A 10028-nucleotide genomic window follows, 5' to 3' on the forward strand; every position below is an offset into this window, starting at 1 on the left:
CTTCCAAGCATTTTAGAACAGTTAACCTAGAAAAAGACAACACATTCCAGTGACTGTTCACAAAACAGAAAAGAAATCCTTTGAGCCTGACATTTACCAGAATTCTGAAGCCCATTCCATCCATTTCTTACAAGCTAACCACCCACCAATGGGTTTGTAATGATTACCACAGAATCACAGAGCTGGAAGAGACGAGTCTCCCCAAGGCCAGGTTTAGGCACCTATCTATTGAATAACTTTCAGAATTCAAACCACAGGATACCAAAACCAGAGAGAAAATGTGAGAGGACATTTTTTAAGATAAATTCATGAACACGAATAAATCCCATTCACTATAAACTACAAGCTTTACTGTGTACAATTTCGCATAATCCAGTACCCCATATTTGTGATCCATGGAAGCACATGAACAAAGCATTTCCATGCATGATGGGCAGTTGTCATCAAACAACTCTTCTTGCAACAGTGTCTCATACCTCATGGAGTGCTTTATATCCCAGCCCACGAGAAGGAAAATTCTAGATGCTCCAGAAAGAAAATAGGTAAATTTTTATTTAAAAAAATTCTTCTCAGTCCTTGAGGCATGTTGCCCCATCAGCCTTCACTGTCCTCATTTCCTTTCTCTGAACTCTAGATTATTTGTTCAGGAAGTGACTACAAGAAAAAAGCTGAAGACTGGAGAAATGTGCTGCATCTTTGGTTCAGGAGCAAAGTTGAAGTCACCAAAGTTCTAGGAAAGACTCTACAATCTGCTGGTATCCTGTAGCAAATAAGATGCCAGCTGAAGGTAATTTCTCACTTTACATTTTATAAATGTATATCTTTCTCAAGTACAAAATGCATAAACTTTCTATTAGTTGGGAACAGCTCATACACATTGAAATCGCCACTTTTTCCAGTGAACTATATCTAAAAGTGGCTCAATTCTTTCTTGATGCTGTCTGTACATATTTAATGAGAAAAAGCAGGGATTTAACACACACATGCATCATTCTCAACTAAATCAACAAGATGCCTGTTTATTAAACCAAGGATTCCACACCCAGGTAGAAAACATAAGTGAGAAGTAGTCTTGAATCTGAGTGCAATTGTCAGGCCTAAACAAGGCAATTGTAGAGTGTAATCATATGCATTTGTACTCAGAAGAAAGCTGTATTTGTTCCATAGAACATGCTCCCAGATAAGTGTGCATAGGATTGCAGCCTATGTCTGCAACTCTGATCATCAGCAGTTGTTTTTTTTTAAAGTGTAAGGCAGGAAAGTTCATTTAGCTTTCCAATTTCAGATGCCAGATAAAGACAAAAACAACCAAAAACCCTCCCCTAAACCTAAAGGATGAAATTCTCTGCATTTTCTGAAAACACAACCACAAACTTCTTTTCCTGTGGTCATGCTTGGCTTTCCTCTTATTTTCCCTGTGTCTCTTTAACTAGTGTTTGTAGCCTGGTCTATAAGAATGCAAGTCCTTTCCACTGAGCAAGAACTTCCAAAATGTAATACGTGTGCAAGCCCTAAAAGAAGAACAGCTGACTCCTGAGATGCATTCATTAAACACAGAGGCTCCATAGTAATGCTAGTGTCCCCTTCTCTCCTCGCACATCACACTACTATGAAGGGATTTAGAAAAAAAACTACTTAAACTACTCTAATGGTGTGGGAAATCAAAAGAGTTTCAGCTACTCAGTCACAGACAATCATATATGATGCAAATGTTTTGCTTTATGTGGAATGAAATAGAATTTCCTAAGAGCAAATGCTCATGTTGTAATACAGCATCATTCTGCATTGCTGACACGTGAAGTCACCAAGTCATGTCACTGTATAGGAAAAATCTGATTACAAGCAGGCATGCTGAGTATGCTTAATGCTATTCTTTCTCTAGGATTCAATACATTTTACGTGCTTTTAAAAAACAGAATGTCTACACTAAAAAGGTGGCCTCCAAGTAGCAGTGCTGAAAACACCTTGTCATATATTAGAGCAGCATTGACCAACTTGATGCCCTCCAGATGTTTTGGACTACAACTCCATTTGGACAACTAGCTATGCTGGCTGGGACTGTTGGGACTTACTAGTTCAAAATATTTAGAAGGTACTAGAGTGTGGAAGTCTGCGTTAAGAGAGCTGCTGCCAGTCAGAGTGGACAATATTGAGTTGGCTGGACAAACTATCTCAGCAGAAAGGTTCAGTTTCACTGATAAAGGGGCAAACACAAATTGCACCCTAAACACACAGAAGCACACAATTTGAAATCCTATCAAATGGGCTCCCTGTTTGTGGAATGCTCTCCCCATATAATGATGGTGCCACCACTGTATATCTTTACGCGCCATGCAGTTTTTTTCCTTTATAACTGGGCCTCTGTCCTTTAACTATCTGTGGCCTTATGGAAGTGGGCAGGATATTTTTAAATGTATTTCTTTTTCCTCTTGGGTTTAATTTATCTCGGGGAAGGGGGTATCTGTCTATTTGTTTGGTTGTAAGTTGCTTTGGGCTGGCCTGGACAAGACAAAGTGACTAAATAAATAAATAACAGAATGTATAAATAAAATGCATAATAAATGGGGGGGGGGGAATAGGATCCCCAAAACCTGCAGTTTTAGTCTAACTGCAATGACTAAAAATACTGTACTGTAATGTGAATCATACTTCTGCAGAGGCTAGACAGTTTTAACTTGTCCAATCACAAATTTATTAGACCATAAATTTACTGCAAATCATATCATGAAGCCCATAGGGCTGTTGGCCTCAATGGTATCTTCACATACTGCTCCATGTATATATCTGGATAACATTACTCAAGCTCCTCAAGCAGGATAACTGTTGGATATTAACACATTCCACAACTGCAAATTCACTGCTTTATACATAGGAAGCATCTGTTTTAGAAGTGATCTTCTTGGAAAACTCCACAAGCAAAAATTGTCACATGCTATGCCTTGCATTTGTACCCTCTGGGGAAAAAGAATCACCTGATAATCCCTACTTCAAAAGCCCACTGTTTGTCCATCTGACAACTGCTTCCAAAGAATGCAAACATGCCATCTCTATCAAGTGGTAACAAAGATTACTACAAGTGTTATGAGTTGTGTGCCCAGGACTGAAGGTAAGAAATAAATATTTTGCTGCAGATGGGTCGCAGAAAATTGTTACTACTTAGGGTTTTTTTAAATGCTAATGTGAGCTCAAGCAATAATTTTAGATAGCACATCTGAATGTTCTAACATGTATATTGTTTGATGAAGTATATATGCTTCACAGAGGCAAAAAAGGAATTTGCTCAGTAAAGCAACAATTATCCACTATAGGCCATGTCGCTTATGGGGAAAGGATGCTCATTATTATAACGACACAGTTCCAGGAGTAGTTAATGCCTGTTTTCACCAGCTCAACTCTTTCCAAAAGCATACATATGAACTACAGTCAAGAACATTTATTCTGACATGATTAAAAACTCAAATCCTATGTCCCGCTGTGCAAAGACAACAGAGCACAGAATTGTGTTCAGGGTTTTCAGACCCGTAACAGTAGATTGCTACGCTGGAAGCCTGCCGTTCCTGTTATTATTATTCAATGTATTTTTATACCACTTTTACTCCCAAAGGAGTTTAGGGCAGTTCGCAGCATAATAAAATATAACCAACACAAAGCAATAATTAAAACATCTAAAACTGCGTAGCTAAAATCAAAGACACAGTGCAGCAAACATCAATAGTAAAACTGTTGGAGAGGAATTTAATGTACTGCTAAGCAGGCCACTCCACCAGTGCAAGTATTTCTGCTTCCCTGGTGGAACATTCTACTTTCTCCCCTGACCTCAGTGTTGTTCTCGGGGTCTCTCAATTCCCTTCACAGCCAACTTGGGGTGGCAAGAGAGGCACCTGGAAGGAGGAGCAGGGGAAGCCCTGTTGCACTAATGGAAGTTCTTGTGTGGGCTTCTGCTGGCATGACTAGTTAGTTGAATCTGTCCCATGGACTCCATAACACATTTATGTCATCAAAGCCCAAGTAAACAAATGCATGATCAGTTGCATGATCAGAAGTCAAGGGAATAAACAACTACCTGACATTCAGAAAACACCTAAAGGCAGCCCTGTTTAGGGAAGTTTTTAATTTGTGACTCTGTATTGTATTTTGATATTTGTTGGAGGCCGCCCAGAGTGGCTGGGGAGACCCGGCCAGATGGGCGGGGTATAAATAATAAATTATTATTATTATTATTGATACCTAAAGCTTGTCAACATAGTAGACAGACCCACTTTTTCAAGAAGAGAACTCCACAGTTGGCACACTACCACCGAGAAGACTCGTTTTCATGTTACAACACCACAACCCATACTCATTGGCTGGACCATGAGCTGTGCTTCCCCCACTGATCTCAAAGCATGAGCTGGTAGGCATTAGAAGAAGCACTCCTTTAAGTGCTCAGGCCCCAAGCCATTCATATATCAGTGCTAGCACATTGACATACATCTGGTAGCTCATAGACACAGAGTGCAGTTCTTTAAGGATTAGTGACATCCGAGCCCATCTTGCTACTTGACTAAACTCTACAATTCTATGATTCTACAATTCTAAACTCTGTGGTTCTATGATTCTATACCAGCTGCAGCTACAGGACTGTCTTCAAGGATACCACTACGTAAGGTCACAAAGTCAAACTGTGAGGTTAATACAGGTGAAGCTGGGCTATCCTAGTCCTGGAATGGCCATAACTAGTGAACCAGTCATAGTTGGATATCACTCAGGCTTCTAGCAACATCTTGGAATGAATGAGTACCCACAAACTATGTACCTGTTTCTTCAGGGGAAGTACAACCCACTCCAAAACAGGCAATTCCCCCAATTCTTGGACCCAAGAAACACCTGTCAATAGCTCCTCCATCTTGTCAGGATTCATTCTCAGTTTACTGGCACTCATCCAGGCCATCACTGCTTCCAGACATTGGTCCACCTCTCCTAATTCATTTGTAATGTAGTGTCATCAGTAAATCCGTGAGGCCCTGCTCCAGATCCCCAAATGAACCTCCTAGGAATTTCAATAACATGAGGAACAAGTAAGTTCCTTGTGCCATGGGGCTGAGCAGAAGCTCCTTAATGCTACTCTCTGGTAATGACCCCACAGGCAGAAACAGAATAACTGTAACTGAGTCCCAACCTGCACAACTGCTCAAGGATATCATGGTCAGCGACACCAAACACTGTTTGTCCCCTGATAAAGAATCAAGATGACCAAAGCTGTTTCAATGGTGAATACAAACTGAAATGGGCCTACACATTATCCATGCATGTCTGCAGCAGGCAGCCACCACTCTCTCAATCCCCTTGCCCAGGAAAAAGATATTTGCAACTGAATGGTAATTATCTAATACCTTGGGATCCAGGGACAACCTCTTCAGGAGGGACCACACCGCAGTCCCTTTCAAAGCAGCAGGCATGTACCTTCCCACAATGAGGCATTAACCACTCTCTGGATCCAGCCAGTCAGTCCCTCACTGTTAGATCTTAAAAGTCATGGTGGCCTACCCCTGCAACACACAGACCACATTGTCAGGATACAGCAACTTACTGTCTTTGATTTCATTGTAAGAAAGCACAGACATAATTTAAGAATCAACATGTGCTTCACTTTGCTCCCTACAATCAGTGGTTATTTTAGAGCACTCAATTTACATTTTGTCAAAGAACTGTAAATTACAATAAAATGGTGGGCATCTGAATAACACCACTATTCTCCTTTTTCTGTCACTGAAAGATGAACTAAATTAACTGCAAAAACAGGACCCTTCAAATTCACCTTTCAGACTAAACCACAACAAATTGTATCCTCTGCAAACATAACCAAAAGTGCTCAGCAACTGTTTAAATGCTGACAGAGTTCTCATGAGAAGAGTTTAAAAGAACTACAAATTGTTACACAATTTTCAGGTAATACAAAGAGTGTGGGGCTGAGAACACATGTGAGCAGGTAAGTATCCTGGGAAAATTTTCGATTTCTATGCATGCCTTTCTAACACACCCCGTCCCCACTTCTGAGCATAAGAAATGAATGTACAGTACCACAATAATGGAGCGGGGGGGGGGGGGAGAGAAAGCATTTTACAAACACTATGTCTTTTAGGCTGCAATCCCATACACGGTTACCTGGGAGTAAGTCCCATTGATATTGATGTGACTTACCAGACATGCATAGGATTGTGCCCCTGATGTTCTACTAATTTCCCTTCATTTGTCATCTTTCCTGGTGGAAGCAGCAGAGATCACTCTATGTTTTTTAATATTTCAAATGTTAAAAGAGAGGGGGGGGAGAGAGAGCTGGCTTTAACATATAAATTGTGATTCTGCAGGCACAGCAAAATGCTGGCAATCCATGTGTGGTGTTAGGAATCCTTCACTAGACTGAATGTGCCTGGAAAGATACTGAGAACAGTTCAGTAGTATCTTCTGGAGAAAGAGGAAGAAGAAGCCCCAGGGGATAAGCAAATAATAATAACAACAACCAAAGGAAGAAGGGAGGGGGAAAAGGGGTCTCTTTCAAACCTCACTACCCTTGAGCATTGCGTGAATCTCTTTTCTTCCCTGAAAGCCTTCTTTGTCACACACACACACACACACTTTTCAAGATCTATTCGCAAGAGGGGGAGGAGTCATTTTATTTATTATTTTCCCCACTCCCCCTTTTTGCAGTTAAGTTGCAGCACATAAAGCCTTGGGATGAATCTCAGCAGTTTCCCCCCTCCCCTCTCTAAACTAGTAAAATCATCAGTCTGTGTGAGTTAAGAAGGTGGGGATCTGGACAAATTTCAGCGTTTTTGCCAAGAAGGAAGGGAAAAGCGACTTCCGGCTGGCGACGCCATAGCGGGTGGTCGGGGCTGCTTCGGCTGCGAGGCGCCCGATCCATCCCGGGGGTTAGGAGCCCCGCAACCGCAAAGCGGGGCTCCGGTTGGGGTGCGGGAAGAGCGTCCCGCACCCTGGGCTCCCCGGCTGCGCCCACGGAGGCTCCGAACCCTTCCCTTGCCCCCCCTGTAAAGGGGGAGTGGGGGTGAAGGGACAACGGAGCCGGGCTTACGGGGATATGCCCCAACCGGGATGCAAATGCGGCGACAAAGCCCGCGGTGAGCGTCTTAGTTCTACCTTTGAAGAATGGAGCCAAAGGAACCCGGTGGTCGTGAGTAACTAATTTGACCAGAAATCGAGCTTTTGGAACGATCCGGGGGGAAGGAGAAAGGCAGCCTGCCTTCTTCCCTTCGAGTTAAAGAAGCTAACCAATTTGAGCAACTGCTGCTACAGGACTGCTACAATGTGCTTAAAATTGATACATGAGACTGGCAAACTTTTTTCTTGGGAAGTAAATTAGTGGAAAATATCTCCATTTAAAGTTGCGGTATCTGCGCTCCAGTTTAGGAAAATGGCGATGAACAGAGAGGCAGGAGTAGAAATTTGATACCCACTTCCTCCCCCTCTACCAGTATGCTGGGCTTCGTCCTTGAACTGGTACTGAACTCTGGACTAACGGACGAACAGAGGCTCACTGCTTTGAAGGTGGAACTGCTGTACAGGAAAGTCAAAGTCTTGTGTGGGGGTCTGAAAGAGAACCAATTGCCCACAGAGGAGGCTTTTAAAACTTTTAACACTTTGGAAGAAAGTCTTGCCAAAGAGCTGAGAGGGTGTCTGGGAAGATGGAGAGAAATGAGTGAGCTACTTCGGAGAAGAAACTCGCCTTTTGGGGGTGGCAGTCCCAAGGCGACGGTAAGATTTGTTATATCCAGTCCCCGAGGTGTGAGCTCGGGGGCCAGGGACAGAGAATTATGGTTTTTACAAGAAGAAAAGGAATGCTACAAAGAACCGGAGAAGCTGAGAGACGACGAGATGGACATCCTGGAGCTCGTGGCAAGGAGAGTTTTGGACTGTGCCTGGATCTGTGGACGCTTGGAGAGGGAAGCCACAGGGAAATTCAGTGTTGAGGCCACCAGGAGAAGAATAATGGACAGAGGGGGTGTGGGGTGAAACACTAAGTAAAATTTGAAGTAGCCTGTCATGGAATTTTGAAATCGGAGGGTGAATACTGTCAACAATCTTTCTGTTTTATTTTTTGTTTGAATATGAAAGGAGATATTTTGAGTTACTATGTTATTAGCAGCAGTTTAAAGGATAGAAGAGATAGATATGATATAAATGATTGGTGAAGATTTCAATGGAAGAAGAATTATGATGAGATATTACTACGATGATGCATTGTTAGTTAAATGTTGAATATATAATTGTGTGTAACTATATAATTGAATTTGAATTTCAGGAGAAATGGTTATAAAATTGATTAAGGATATGAACTCGAAGGAGAAAGGGCAGGGGAAGTCAATGGTCAAGATATGGAAATAGAAATTTTCTTTTTAAAGAAAAGATGCAACAAGAAAACTTGACACTGTTTGTATTTGTTTTATCAATGTATTTGTTTTGTATTTGTTTAATTGTAGGTGTGGGTGTGGGTATATGTTGTTATAAGAAAAAGGTCAATAAATTCTTATAAAAAAAAAAAGGAAGGGAAAAGCAGCTTGTGCATGTGGAAAACTCTACTGTATAGGACAACTATCAATTATTAAAGGATTACATCATTGTAGTTATTCTCACCCTCTCCCTCATTCCACGTGCCACAAAACATTATCTAATTGATCCTCTTGCAATCACAATGCATGCCCATCAAGGGTTGACAAATGTCCCTTATACCGAAGTGGAATCCCCTTCTTTTTAAAAAGGTTTTTGTATTCCACAACATCTCAGCACCGCAGAACCTAGCAGGCAACAGTCCTCATTTGAGAAAGCCCAAGCTCTACTCTGTAGATCAGAGGCATCATCTCCAAAGTGCCCCTGTTTTGAAAATCCTGTCATATGGCCACGCCAGTCACCAACCCCGTCAGCAGCAGGGTCACAAGAAGGGCCAATCCTACAGAGCAGACAGCAGCTCACATAAATCTCTGCTTTTGATAGCTATGAAGCATTTCTGCAAAGGCGCGGGACAGGCAGCCACACACACACACACACACACACACACACACATCCTATAAATCTCATAAATGAAAAACTTCTTTACTGCAGACTGTTCCTCCCAGAGGCACAGGGCCAACAAGAGCTGGACACAAATGGCATATGGAAATAGCAGGGCTTTAGAGAGCTAGTAAATACGTTGAATGCCATGCTTTAGAAATGACATCCACACCTCTCTGCCATGTTCGACGATGCCGTTATTGCATGGAGAATGAATGCATTCTGCTCTGGTTTTCCAAATCTTCTTTAGGCCCAGCCACCACCACTCCTCTCGAAATATAAACGGACCCATGCATGCCTCTGGTCCCATCATCACTCCCTTTCTAGGTCCCATCCCCTTTGGTCAGGCGTTCACATACACGGCTCTAGAGGTGGGAGCTCCGCGCGAGAAACGACATACAGTACAGCAAGACAATTGCTCCCAGAGCCACTTCAGAAGAGCGCGCGAGCGCGCGCACATACACACACACACGCCAGCACAAAGCGGGGAACCCTGCCCGGTGGTACAAAAGCCGGCGCATGCTTCGTTGCCCTCCCTTCCTCCCTTCTATGAGGCAGGGGCTGCGGCGGGAAGTCCGGGCGGCGCGTTCTCGTGCTTACCTGAAGCGCAGCCGGACTTGGGTCTGCAGCGCCGCCTTCACCCCAACGCCCCCTCCCCCTCGCGCTCTCTGCAGGGTCCGGAGGGCGGCGGCGGTGGGAGGCGTCCCCTCTCCAGAGAAAAAAAGCTCTGTCGCTCGTTCCCCGGCTCGCGCTTGCTATTCTTAACGTGAGGACCGAAATAACAACGGGAGGAGGGTGTGGGGTAGGGTGGACGTCCCTGCCTCAGTGGCCGGGGGGCGCCAAATGGCCGAGGAGGGGGAAGAAGCTTTGTCTGGCTGCTTGTCCTGAGGAAGATGGGCTCGCGCTGCGCGGCTCCGTTGCCTCCTCTCTCTCTCTCTCTTTTTGTGCCCAAGACTCAAGCCAAAGCCGCTTCAGTCTGTCTCCTC

General features: G+C 43.4%; 1 protein-coding gene across 6 annotated transcripts in view; it reads right to left on the reverse strand.

Moving 5' to 3' along the window:
* The window catches only part of FYN (FYN proto-oncogene, Src family tyrosine kinase), a 108748-nt gene extending 98965 nt beyond the window's left edge, over positions 1-9783 (reverse strand). For 5 of the 6 annotated variants that reach the window (XM_033143622.1, XM_033143621.1, XM_033143620.1 and 2 more), the window contains exon 1: positions 9643-9782. The gene's annotated coding sequence lies outside the window, so the exon portion shown is untranslated. Of the gene's footprint in view, positions 1-9642 lie in introns of all 6 variants that reach the window. The other variant, XM_033143623.1, reaches the window with a different exon arrangement.
* Between the last annotated feature and the right edge of the window lie 245 nt (positions 9784-10028).

The sequence above is a fragment of the Lacerta agilis genome, chromosome 3, assembly GCF_009819535.1.
Source record: "Lacerta agilis isolate rLacAgi1 chromosome 3, rLacAgi1.pri, whole genome shotgun sequence".
Classification (NCBI taxonomy): Eukaryota; Metazoa; Chordata; class Lepidosauria; order Squamata; family Lacertidae; genus Lacerta; species Lacerta agilis.